Here is a 12711-nt window from a genome sequence, read left to right on the forward strand (position 1 = left end):
TCTTATCCTACCTCATTTGCACATGCTGTATATAGATTGTTCAACTGTATTATTGACTGTATGTTTGTTTATTCCATGTGTAACTCTGTGTTGTTGTATGTGTCAAAACTGCTTTGCTTTATCTTGGCCAGGTCGCAGTTGCAAATGAGAACTTGTTCTACCAACTAGCCTACCTGGTTAAATAAAGGTGTTCTCAACTAGCCTACCTGGTTAAATAAAGGGAAATGAATTAAAAACATAATAATAATTGTGCACCGCCCTATGGGTCTCCCAATCACAGCCAGATATGATACAACCTGGATTTGAACCAGGGACTGGTTTAGATCGCTGCATCACTCGGGAACACAGTGGTCCCTGCTTGTTTAATTAAGGAGCATTGTTTAATGGGGCCGTGCTGGTTTCAAGGGGTTTAGCAGGCAATGGGGCAGAGAGAGGGTCCCAGTTAATGATGTCCCTGCATGCAATAGCCAGCCTGACCCATTACCCCACTGTTTAGTATGGAGCCTTCAGGGACAGGAACTCAGCCTCATTTACACCACTTTTCTCACAGAGGTCTATATCACAGTGGCTTTCACCATGCCCATGATACGCATACTATGCAAGTGCATTTGTGTGTGTTTTTGAGTGTGTGTGCGCATGCGTCTTTGTGTCTATCTGTGTGTGTCCTCAGGGAGCTAAGTCTTCAGGTATCAGACAAGGTTAGTCATCATCAAGAGAGTTGCAACCGCTGTTACAGTAACTGAGGCTCAACCGCTGTTACGGTAACTGAGGCTCAACCGCTGTTACGGTAACTGAGGCTCAACCGCTGTTACGGTAACTGAGGTTCAACCGCTGTTATGGTAACTGAGGCTCAACCGCTGTTACGGTAACTGAGGCTCAACCGCTGTTATGGTAACTGAGGCTCAACCGCTGTTACGGTAACTGAGGCCCAACAGCTGTTAGGGTAACTGAGGCTCAACCGCTGTTACGGTAAATGAGGCTCAACCGCTGTTACGGTAAATGAGGCTCAACCGCTGTTACGGTAACTGAGGCTCAACCGCTGTTACGGTAAATGAGGCTCAACCGCTGTTATGGTAACTGAGGCTCAACCGCTGTTACGGTAACTGAGGCTCAACCGCTGTTACGGTAACTGAGGCTCAACAGCTGTTACGGTAAATGAGGCTCAACCGCTGTTACGGTAACTGAGGCTCAACAGCTGTTACGGTAAATGAGGCTCAGGCTGGAAATAGAGCACAGACTGAAAGGGAAACAGACTCACTGTTATGATGTAATGATGGGCTCAATCAGAAAGCAGGGTTATAATGATGTCATTATGAAAGGCTCAACCAGAGTTACGGTAATGAGGCTCAATGTCATTATAATGAGGCTCAACCGCTGTTAGGTAAATGAGGCTGACGCATTATGAATAGACCGCTGTTACGGTAACTGAGGTTATAACAATGTCATAAATGAGGCTCAACCGCTGTTACGGTAAATGATGTCATTTTCGGTAAAGTTACGGTGATAGGCTCAACAGACTGAAAGAGAAACTGACTGACTGTGACAAATGAGGCTCATAGATGACAGACTGAAATGAGGAAACAGACTGACTGTGACAGGCTCAGGCTGGAAATAGAGCACAGACTGAAAGGGAAACAGACTCACTGGAATGATGTCATTATGATGGGACCAATCAGAAAGCAGGGTTATAATGATGTCATTACGAAAGGCACAATCACAGAGCAGGGTTATAACAATGTCATTATGAAGGGACCAATCCGAGAGCAGGGATATGATGACGTCATTATGAATAGACCACTTAGAGAGCAGGGTTATAACAATGTCATTATGATCAGAGAGCCGGCTAATGATGATGTCATTTTCTCACTGTGACACGTGGGAGATAGACGACAGACTGAAAGAGAAACAGACTGACTGTGACACGTGGGTGATAGATGACAGACTGAAAGAGAAACAGACTGACTGTGACACGTGGGTGATAGATGACAGACTGAAAGAGAAACAGACTGACTGTGACACGTGGGTGATAGATGACAGACTGAAAGAGAAACAGACTGACTGTGACACGTGGGTGATAGACGACAGACTGAAAGAGAAACAGACTGACTGTGACACGTGGGTGATAGATGACAGACTGAAAGAGAAACAGACTGACTGTGACACGTGGGTGATAGACGACAGACTGAAAGAGAAACAGACTGACTGTGACACGTGGGTGATAGACGACAGACTGAAAGAGAAACAGACTGACTGTGACACGTGGGTGATAGACGACAGACTGAAAGAGAAACAGACTGACTGTGACACGTGGGTGATAGACGACAGACTGAAAGAGAAACAGACTGACTGTGACACGTGGGTGATAGACGACAGACTGAAAGGGAAACAGACTGACTGTGACACGTGGGTGACTGGGGTCAGAACACACTGGTCCTCCTGGTCCAGATCGTCCCCAAAGCTGCTGTTCCTCTGGAGGGGACGAGGGTGCTGCACCTCCAACAAACCAGGGGTCTTTTTCACTGCCAACACACACAGTCCCACGCACGCATGCACGCACACACACACACACTCAGAATATGCATAGCCAAGTGACAGAAGATTTCCTTATGGTTTTATAATGTCATTTCCAAAAATCCATGCAACCCTTTCACATTTCTATATTTCTGTAGCGAAAACAAAACAGCTCAGTGCTTTGTTACCTGGGAGTGGAGAGCTGAACGTAAGGGAGGAAAGAGAGGTCCAGGACTGCTGGGTATCTGTGAGACCAAGAAGAGGAGGGAAGGGAGGGATGGAGACAAACACACAAGAGGATCATGTAGCTAGCAATCTAGTAGATACATAATCCTCTGGGTGGGATGGGAAAGGCTGGGAGGCATGCTTTCTACGGGTCATGGAGGGGGTGGGGCTAGGCGGGATGGGATGGGAAGCATGGTTTCTACGGGTCATGGGGGGCAAGGCGGGATGGGAAGCATGGTTTCTGGGTGGGGACGGAGGATTGCGGAAGGTGGATGGGGACTAAGGGGGCAATGGGTTGGGGTTATCTTTGTATGCATTCAAATGTATTTTTATAAAGCCCTCTTTACATCAGCAGTTGTCAACGTGCTTCATAGATACCCAGCCTGAAACACCAACAAGCTACTAAGATCATCACCATAACAAGATAGAAGGGTGGCACAACTGAGACATTTTGAAGGGGGTTCCAGAACCACTACAACCTCAATGTGTTGGAACCCAACCACATTCAACTGAAGACGGATTTATCTGCAGTTGACTGACTAAAGGGTTATATACCTATACACACATGTACCGAAGGAGCAGGCAGTGAGAGACAGATATAACAGTAACCGAGACAGTGATTGGCCAAGAGGACAGCTGCAGTGATTGGTCAAGAGGACAATGACAGATGCAGTGATTGGTCAAGAGGACAGTGACATATGCAGTGATTGGTCAAGGGGACAGTAACAGATGCAGTGATTGGTCAAGAGGACAGTAACAGTGACAGTGATTGGTCAAGAGGACAGTAAAAGTGACTGGACAGGAGGAGTGGACACTAACAGGAGCTCACCACATCCTAGTGCTTCAGCTAAACAGAAGCCAGAAACAGCAGATAGGGAAAAAGAGAGAGGGGGAGAAAGAGAAAGAGAAACAGAGAGGCAAAGAGAATAGAGAGTGTGTTGAAAACTGTGGGAAATGTCTAATACATTCATAAAATTAATCATAATTCATTTGACAGAAATGGAATTGGCTCTGATAACCCCTGGCAGAGTGCCATTAAAATGGGTGAACTGCCCCTTTAGGTTACTCCAAGTCACTAAGATGCAGTGTAAATATATATAAGAGAGTACCCCTCTCCTACCTGTACACACAGTGCTGTAGACATCAGAGCTGAGCTCCCTCCCACTATTGAACACTGAGTCGTAGGAGATACTGGGAACAGTGGGAGAACCAGGCCCGTCGTCCTTCTCACTGCTCTTCAACTTCCTCCTCAGCTTCACCTGTTTACAGAGGGACAGACGTGAATGGGTGGATGCACGGATGGGTGTGTGGGTGGGGTGGGGTGGATGGATGAATGATTGATGGATGGATGGATGACAGTGGGTGGGTGGGTGGGTGGATGGATGGATGAATGATGGATGGATGGATGGATGGATGGATGGATGGACAGATGGATGGGTGGGTGGGTGATGGATGAATGATGGATGGATGGATGGACAGATGGATGGGTGGGTGGGTGATGGATGAATGATGGATGGATGGATGGATGGACAGATGGATGGGTGGTGGGTGATGGATGAATGATGGATGGATGGGTGGGTGTGTATATGGACAGTGGGTGAATGGATGGGTGGATAGATGAATGGATGGGTGGATGGATAGATGGATGGATGGGTGGATAGATGAATGGATGGGTGGATAGATTGATGGATGGATGAATGAATGGGTGGGTGGGTGGATGAATGGATGGGTGGGTGGGTCAATGGATGGACGGAGAGCGGATTGGCTGGATGGGTAAATGGATGGGTAGAAGAATGGATTGATGAATGAATGAAATAGCATCGATCTGATAACCAGTGATTCTATATGGACAGCTGACCGTTTTCTTGGGCTTGGGACTGGATACAGAGGAGCTGAGCAGAGCAGGTCTCCTCCTCACAAACATCTTGAAGGTGGCCGAGTCAGGGTTCTCCACAGCAAAGACCCTCCACGAAGTCTGGACAGAGAATGTGATCAGGAAGTAAACAGACATTAACATTGCAGGTGACTACTAGAATCTACACCACAGTTGACTCGAGATGAAGGTACTTTTAAGGAATAGTGAGGAATGCATCTACCTAACCAAGCTCCACAGCATCTCCAGACTAATAGGTTTTCTGAAATACAACAGTTGTTGTGAAGTAAAAAGAGCATGCTGGTATAACAGAGATAAGAATGGGCCGAAAAGCTCACTTCACGGCTAGCTTGAAATGTCGCCAATTGTGCCATCGAATGGGATCCTTTTCTATAGCTCAACTGGTTCGTACGTTGTCAAGGGGGGCGGTCAAAGCGTGTTAGCGAGGCAGAGGGCCCCAGGTTTGAGCTGTGGAACAGACAGTTTACTCTGAGTTGTAGTCAGAGAGAAGGAAGCTAATGTTGCTTATCTAGCACACTGATGTCAGTTTCACTGGGTACTGTCTCTGTCAGACTCACCTGGATGAGAATGGCAGCTGCAGGGATCTGTCTGTTGAAGTGCTTCTGCCTCTGTTTCTGTTGAACCTTCAGTGCAAAGCCTGAACCCAGGATCCCCTGCAAACAAACGCAGAGGATTACTACACTAGAAGAGTAGGGGTGTTACCTAGTACCATAAAGGGTTCTTCAATTGTCCCCTAAGGAGAACCCTCTGAAAATAACTATTTTGGGTTCCAAGTAGAACCTCCAAAGGGTTCTACCTGGAACGAAAAAAAAGGTTATCCTATGGGGACAAATGAATATCCCTTCTTTTCTAAGAGTGGTGTTACTGATGAACAAACAGTATCTTTCCACCTGATTACTCCTGCACTCACAGCTGGTAGGGCGAAGAAGGAGATGGCAAAGACTGAGAAACACGATGCAATGGTTTTACCGATCCACGTCTGAGGCACCTTGTCTCCATAGCCTATAGTTGTGACGGTCACCTGCAAAAGACAAAAAGACTGCTTGGTGAGTCATCCCAGACACCTGCCCTGTTAAGTGAAGCCAGACACACACACACCAGTGGAGGCTGCTGAGAGGAGGACAGCTCATTATAATGGCTGTAACGGAGCCAATGGAATGGCATCAAATATCTGGAAACCATGGAAACCATGTGTTTGATACCATTCCACTGATTCCGCTCCAGTCATTACCACGAGCCTGTCCTCCTGATTAAGGTGACACCAACCTCCTGGGAACACACACAACACACACACACACACACACACACACACACAGGTACACACACACACACACACACACACACACACACACACACACACACACACACAGGCACACACACACACACAGCAGCCTTACCACCCCCACCACACAGGCGTCAGCGTAGCTCCCGAACTCATTGGCTCCATTGCTGTCCACAGCATCCTTCTCTGCCAGGTACACAAAGTAGGAGGAGAAGATGAGCCCAGGAAACCAATGTACAGCGTGGTGATGAGCTCCTGGAAACACACACACAGGCACGCACACACACACACACACACACACACAGGCACACACACATACACACACGCGCGTACACATGCACGCACACATACACACACATACACACACACACACACACACGCACACACACGCACGCACACACACATACACACAGACACATACACACACACGCACACACATGCATGCACACACATAAACACACACACACACACGCACACACACATAAAGGCACACACACACGCACTTATTTAACACATGCACGCACACACATAAAGGCACACATTACACGCACGCACACACACATGCAAGCACACACATTTAAAGGCACACACACACACAACACAAAGGTGGGATGAGAAACACACACACAAAGGCATGAAGCATACGCAGGATCTGCACATCCTCTGGAACACACACGCACAAACATTTTCCCCTGATGGACACATACACACAGACACATCAGTGCTGTATAGACACACACGCATACAGTGACACATGCAACACACACCCATACACACAGACACACAAGCACGTACACATGCACGCACACACATAAAGGCACACACACACACACACACACAAAGGCACACACACACACACACACAAAGGCATACACCACACAAAGGCATGTTAACACAGACACACATACAAAGGCATGAACACACACACACACACACAAATGGTATTACAGATATGACCAACACACACACACACACAGACACACACACACACACAATCAGACAACTTATTTAACATAGTTATTTAGAGAGGAATAAATGTATTAATAAAAAATAAAAGTTTGTAGTGATGTCCTCAGCATTAAATTAGGAGTGTATGTCAGTGTTAGTCAACTCTGTTAATCTGTGCAGTGAACAACTCATAATGATAACAATACATGGTATTTATATAGAGCTTTTCAAGGACCCAAACTAACCTGCCTGTGGATGAAGACCACAGAGTAATCATCCAGCTGAGAGTATTACAGATATGACCAATTAGTAATCATCTGATAAAGTGATTTAGTTTCCTCCCAATTGCCGGTCCACATGAAGCATACGCAGGATCTGCAGGAAGCGAATCCCTCTGGAACAAAAAACACACGGTCTGTGATCGGGGCTCCAGACAAACATTTTCCCCTGATGGAACTGCACACAATAGAAAACAACTGGTAATCATCTGATAAAGTGATTTAGTTATAGACAGACTACTGAGATGGTATTACAGATATGACCAATTAGTAATCATCTGATGAAGTGATTTAGTTATAGACAGACTACTGAGATGGTATTACAGATATGACCAATTAGTAATCATCTGATAAAGTGATTTAGTTATAGACAGACTACTGAGATGGTATTACAGATATGACCAATTAGTAATCATCTGATGAAGTGATTTAGTTATAGACAGACTACTGAGATGGTATTACAGATATGACCAATTAGTAATCATCTGATGAAGTGATTTAGTTATAGACAGACTACTGAGATGGTATTACAGATATGACCAATTAGTAATCATCTGATAAAGTGATTTAGTTATAGACAGACTACTGAGATGGTATTACAGATATGACCAATTAGTAATCATCTGATAAAGTGATTTAGTTATAGACAGACTACTGAGATGGTATTACAGATATGACCAATTAGTAATCATCTGATAAAGTGATTTAGTTATAGACAGACTACTGAGATGGTATTACAGATATGACCAATTAGTAATCATCTGATGAAGTGATTTAGTTATAGACAGACTACTGAGATGGTATTACAGATATGACCAATTAGTAATCATCTGATGAAGCGATTTAGTTATAGACAGACTACTGAGATGGTATTACAGATATGACCAATTAGTAATCATCTGATGAAGTGATTTAGTTATAGACAGACTACTGAGATGGTATTACAGATATGACCAATTAGTAATCATCTGATGAAGTGATTTAGTTATAGACAGACTACTGAGATGGTATTTGAGAAATAAGTTGCTTCATCTAACATGTCCACGCAGGAATGCATGATTCAACGAATCCAGTGATGTCATGAATTTTGGGGCAAATAGTCTATAGTTGTTATAGCTGGGGTTTTTTGCATTTTCTTTTTGTTCAATAGAGATACATTTGCCCACATCTTTTATGTGCAATGATATCATAGGCTGATTTATTTGGGTAAGTGGAAACTCCAAAAAATATTAGCTTGATCACTAAACATAATACCCACTGATGGTGACCATGTAGGATTCTAACACTAAAGTCAATGTCCTAAAAAAACTTTGCAGTTGTAGCCTACTACCCAATGAGGCTATGGCCGATGCAACGTCCGATTCACATTTCTCCAGCTGCGTATCTCAAAGCCATATTAAATATCTTGGTTGTAAAATAGCTTTACTGAGAGTTGAGAAATAAAAACTACACCTACAGAAAGCTGAGAACCTCCTCTCTTTAACAGTGACAACTGTAGTTGCTGAGAACTTTAACTCCTCTCTTTAACAGTGACAACCATAGTTGCTGAGAACCTCCTCTCTTTAACAGTGAGAACAACAGTGACAACCATAGTTGCTGAGAACCTCCTCTCTTTAACAGTGAACAACAGTGACAACTGTAGTTGCTGAGAACCTCCTGCTGAGAACCTTTAACAGTGACAACCATAGTTGCTGAGAACCTCTCTCTTTAACAGTGACAACTGTAGTTGCTGAGAACCTCCTCTCTTTAACAGTGACAACTGTAGTTGCTGAGAACCTCCTCTCTTTAACAGTGACAACCATAGTTGCTGAGAACCTCCTCTCTTTAACAGTGACAACCATAGTGCTGAGAACCTCTCTTTGCTCTTTGAGAACCTGCTGAGAACCTCCTCTTTAACAGTGACAACTGTAGTTGCTGAGAACCTCCTCTCTTTAACAGTGACAACTGTAGTTGCTGAGAACCTCCTCTCTTTAACAGTGACAACCATAGTTGCTGAGAACCTCCTCTCTTTAACAGTGACAACTGTAGTTGCTGAGAACCTCCTCTCTTTAACAGTGACAACTGTAGTTGCTGAGAACCTCCTCTTTAACAGTGACAACTGTAGTTGCTGAGAACCTCCTCTTTAACAGTGACAACCGTAGTTGCTGAGAACCTCCTCTCTTTAACAGTGACAACCATAGTTGCTGAGAACCTCCTCTCTTTAACAGTGACAACTGTAGTTGCTGAGAACCTCCTCTCTTTAACAGTGACAACTGTAGTTGCTGAGAACCTCCTCTCTTTAACAGTGACAACTGTAGTTGCTGAACCTCCCTCTTTAACAGTGAAGTTGCTGAGAACCTCCTCTCTTTAACAGTGACAACTGTAGTTGCTGAGAACCTCCTCTCTTTAACAGTGACAACTGTAGTTGCTGAGAACCTACTCTCTTTAACAGTGACAACTGTAGTTGCTGAGAACCTCCTCTCTTTAACAGTGACAACTGTAGTTGCTGAGAACCTCCTCTCTTTAACAGTGACAACTGTAGTTGCTGAGAACCTCCTCTCTTTAACAGTGACAACCGTAGTTGCTGAGAACCTCCTCTCTTTAACAGTGACAACTGTAGTTGCTGAGAACCTCCTCTCTTTAACAGTGACAACTGTAGTTGCTGAGAACCTACTCTCTTTAACAGTGACAACTGTAGTTGCTGAGAACCTCCTCTCTTTAACAGTGACAACTGTAGTTGCTGAGAACCTCCTCTCTTTAACAGTGACAACTGTAGTTGCTGAGAACCTCCTCTCTTTAACAGTGACAACCATAGTTGCTGAGAACCTCCTCTCTTTAACAGTGACAACTGTAGTTGCTTCCAAAGATGTTTATTACCCGGAATTTGGATTTTGAAATGTTACAGCCGATACAATCTTACTAAAAATCTCCTGGAATCCAGGGAGAGAGTGAGTAAGTGGCTCGCTCATTACAGCAGCAGGCCCCAGCTAAACAGGGACAGAGACCTTCATTACAGCAGCAGGCCCCAGCTAAACAGGCACAGGCACAGAGACCTTCATTACAGCAGCAGGCCCCAGCTAAACAGGCACAGGCACAGAGACCTTCATTACAGCAGCAGGCCCCAGCTAAACAGGCACAGAGACCTTCATTACAGCAGCAGGCCCCAGCTAAACAGGCACAGAGACCTTCATTACAGCAGCAGGCCCCAGCTAAACAGGCACAGAGACCTTCATTACAGCAGCAGGCCCCAGCTAAACAGGCACAGAGACCTTCATTACAGCAGCAGGCCCCAGCTAAACAGGCACAGAGACCTTCATTACAGCAGCAGGCCCCAGCTAAACAGGCACAGGGACAGAGACCTTCCTACAGCAGCAGGCCCCAGCTAAACAGGCACAGAGACCTTCATTACAGCAGCAGGCCCCAGCTAAACAGGCACAGAGACCTTCATTACAGCAGCAGGCCCCAGCTAAACAGGCACAGAGACCTTCATTACAGCAGCAGGCCCCAGCTAAACAGGCACAGAGACAGAGACCTTCATTACAGCAGCAGGCCCCAGCTAAACAGGCACAGAGACCTTCATTACAGCAGCAGGCCCCAGCTAAACAGGCACAGAGACCTTCATTACAGCAGCAGGCCCCAGCTAAACAGGCACAGAGACCTTCATTACAGCAGCAGGCCCCAGCTAAACAGGCACAGAGACCTTCATTACAGCAGCAGGCCCCAGCTAAACAGGCACAGAGACCTTCATTACAGCAGCAGGCCCCAGCTAAACAGGCACAGAGACCTTCATTACAGCAGCAGGCCCCAGCTAAACAGGCACAGAGACCTTCATTACAGCAGCAGGCCCCAGCTAAACAGGCACAGAGACCTTCATTACAGCAGCAGGCCCCAGCTAAACAGGCACAGGGACAGAGACCTTCATTACAGCAGCAGGCCCCAGCTAAACAGGCACAGGGACAGAGACCTTCATTACAGCAGCAGGCCCCAGCTAAACAGGCACAGGGACAGAGACCTTCATTACAGCAGCAGGCCCCAGCTAAACAGGCACAGGGACAGAGACCTTCATTACAGCAGCAGGCCCCAGCTAAACAGGCACAGAGACCTTCATTACAGCAGCAGGCCCCAGCTAAACAGGCACAGGCACAGAGACCTTCATTACAGCAGCAGGCCCCAGCTAAACAGGCACAGAGACAGAGACCTTCATTACAGCAGCAGGCCCCAGCTAAACAGGCACAGAGACCTTCATTACAGCAGCAGGCCCCAGCTAAACAGGCACAGAGACAGAGACCTTCATTACAGCAGCAGGCCCCAGCTAAACAGGCACAGGGACAGAGACCTTCATTACAGCAGCAGGCCCCAGCTAAACAGGCACACAGAGACCTTCATTACAGCAGCAGGCCCCAGCTAAACAGGCACAGGGACAAAGACCTTCATTACAGCAGCAGGCCCCAGCTAAACAGGCACAGGGACAGAGACCTTCCATTACAGCAGCAGGCCCCAGCTAAACAGGCACAGGGAAGACCTTCATTACAGCAGCAGGCCCCAGCTAAACAGGCACAGGGACAGAGACCTTCCCTACAGCAGCAGGCCCCAGCTAAACAGGCACAGGAACAGAGACCTTCCCTACAGCAGCAGGCCCCAGCTAAACAGGCACAGGGACAGAGACATTCATTACAGGAATCATGAGGATAATAATGCACATGACTATTTGACCAAATCATGGTTACAGCCAAGTTTGGAGTGAGGTGACCATGTGGAATGTGCAGCTTGCACCAATGCGACCAATAAAAAAATGTAACTCGCAATAGCCAAGTCAAAAGTGTAGCAAAATGCAACTAAATGGTCGCAGTCTGGAGCCCTGCATGATAGTGCTGTAAACATAGATCATTTAGGACATGAGAGTCGAGGGCCAGTGTCTTACCTGACAGCAGACGTGGCAAACACCTGTCCATTGGAGCCTACTACCAGTACGATGATGGAGGCCACCACTACAATCAAATCTGCAGAGAAGCACACAGTGGAGGGGAGACATGTTACAGGAGGGAGCCATGTTACAGGAGGGAGCCGTGTTACAGGAGGGAGCCGTGTTACAGGAGGGAGACATGTTACAGGAGGGAGCCGTGTTACAGGAGGGGCCATGTTATAGGAGGGGCCATGTTATAGGAGGGGCCATGTTACAGGAGGGGCCATGTTACAGGAGGGACCATGTTACAGGAGGGGGTGAGTGGCCATGTTACAGGAGTGGCCATGTTACAGGAGGAGCCATGTTACAGGGGGGCCATGTTACAGGAGGGGCCATGTTACAAGAGGTACAATTTTACAGGATGGAACCATGTTACAGGAGGGGCCATGTTACAGGAGGGGGCCATGTTACAGGAGGGGCCATGTTACAGGGGGGCCATGTTACAGGAGGGGGCCATGTTACAGGAGGGGGCCGTGTTACAGGAGGGGGCCATGTTACAGGAGGGGCCATGTTACAGGAGGGGGCCATGTTACAGGAGGGGGCCATGTTACAGGAGGGGGCCATGTTACAGGGGGGGGCCATGTTACAGGAGGGGCCATGTTACAGGGGGGGGCCGTGTTACAGGAGGGGG

The 12711-nt window shown here is 46.7% G+C and overlaps 1 pseudogene; it reads right to left on the bottom strand.

The window, feature by feature from the left end:
- Positions 1 to 1655: 1655 nt before the first annotated feature.
- LOC112238191 lies at positions 1656 to 12256 on the bottom strand (annotated as a pseudogene).
- Positions 12257 to 12711: the final 455 nt, after the last annotated feature.

Source organism: Oncorhynchus tshawytscha, unplaced genomic scaffold (assembly GCF_018296145.1).
Source record: "Oncorhynchus tshawytscha isolate Ot180627B unplaced genomic scaffold, Otsh_v2.0 Un_contig_16866_pilon_pilon, whole genome shotgun sequence".
Classification (NCBI taxonomy): domain Eukaryota; kingdom Metazoa; phylum Chordata; class Actinopteri; order Salmoniformes; family Salmonidae; genus Oncorhynchus; species Oncorhynchus tshawytscha.